Source organism: Microtus ochrogaster, chromosome 6 (assembly GCF_000317375.1).
Source record: "Microtus ochrogaster isolate Prairie Vole_2 chromosome 6, MicOch1.0, whole genome shotgun sequence".
NCBI lineage: Eukaryota > Metazoa > Chordata > Mammalia > Rodentia > Cricetidae > Microtus > Microtus ochrogaster.
In genome coordinates this window covers 40,562,831-40,564,256 of record NC_022013.1, presented here as the reverse complement: position 1 = coordinate 40,564,256, position 1,426 = coordinate 40,562,831, and the positions used below count along the sequence as shown (strand labels likewise).

The 1,426-nt window shown below is 38.6% G+C and overlaps 1 protein-coding gene across 4 annotated transcripts in view; it reads right to left on the bottom strand.

Annotated features, from left to right (window-relative positions):
- Nucleotides 1–1,426, bottom strand: part of Flnb (filamin B) — a 140,377-nt gene that overhangs the window by 76,684 nt on the left and 62,267 nt on the right. The gene's annotated exons all lie outside the window — the stretch shown is intronic.

Sequence of the window (1,426 nt, the reverse complement as noted above, 5' to 3'; positions counted from 1 at the left end):
TTCGAGACCAGCCTGGTCTACAAGAGCTAGTTCCAGGACAGGCTCCAAAACCACAGAGAAACCTTGTCTCGAAAAACCAAAAAAAAAAAAAAAATTGTATCTGGTTATTATTTATAATTAGAATTTTCAATTTTAAGATAGCTAAACAAAATTTGCTTGATTCAAGGACAAATATTACATATCTTCTGTCATATGTGGATTTCAGGTGTAGACATAAATGGTATAAAAATTGACATAAGACCCTGTGGGAGAAAAGGTCTTCGGAAGAAAAGAAAAGGGTAATGGGGATAAAGAAAGACAAATACTGTGTATTTTCTTTAATACCTAGTTATTAAAAAGTTACTTGAGGGGCTAGAGAGATGGCTTAGCTGTTATGAGTACTTGCTACTGTTGCAAAGGACTTGGGTTCCATTCCCAGAACCCACACAGTGGTTAACAACTTATAACTCCAGTTCCAAAAAGATCTGAAGATCACTTCTGACTTTCTTGGGCACCAGGATTTGGGGGAAGAGGACCAGTGGGGAGAGGGGAGAAAGGGAAGGACAATGCAGGGGAGAATATGAGCAAAGAATGATGATTTATTTACATGTATGAAAATGACACAAAGAGAGGCTGGAGCTAAAGCTTGGTTGGTACACTGCTTGTACAAAGTCCTGGGCTCGATCCCCAGTGCCACCAGGCAACACAGCAAGTCTAACCCCCAGCCTGGGCTACAAGAGACCCTACTGAAAGAAAAAAGGAAGGAAGGAAGGAAGGAAGGAAGGAAGGAAGGAAGGAAGGAAGGAAGAAAGGAAGGAAGGAAGGAAGGAAGGAAAAAAGCTAATATTTTGTATTAATTAATTTAAAAAATAGATAATTGAACAATAAAGAAAGCACAAATAGAGAAAATTCAGGAAATGGAAAATCTGGGTAAGTGAACAGGAACTACAGATACAAACATCCCTAACAGAATTCAAGAGGCGGAAGAGAGAATCTCAGGCATTGAAGATACAGTGGAAGAAAGTCAAAGAAAATGTTAAAGCTAAAAAATTAACAGAAAACATCCAGAAAATCTGGGACACCATGAAAAAACCAGACTTAAGGGTAATAGGAAGAGAAGGAGAAGAATCCAAGCTCAAATCCCAGAAAATATGTTTAACAAAATCATAGAAGAAAATTTCCCTAACCTAAAGAAGGACATGCCTATAAAGGTACAAGAAGCTTACAGAATGCCAAATAGATTGGATCAGAAAAGAAAGCCCTCATGTCATATAAGAATCAAAACACTAAATAAACAGAACAAAGAAGGATTATTAAAAGCTGCAAGGGAAAAAGGTCAAGTAACATATAAAGGCAGACTTATAAGAAGTACACTTGAGCCGAACGGTGGTGGCGCACGCCTTTAATTCCAGCACTCGGGAGGCAGAGATAGGCGGATGTCTGTGAC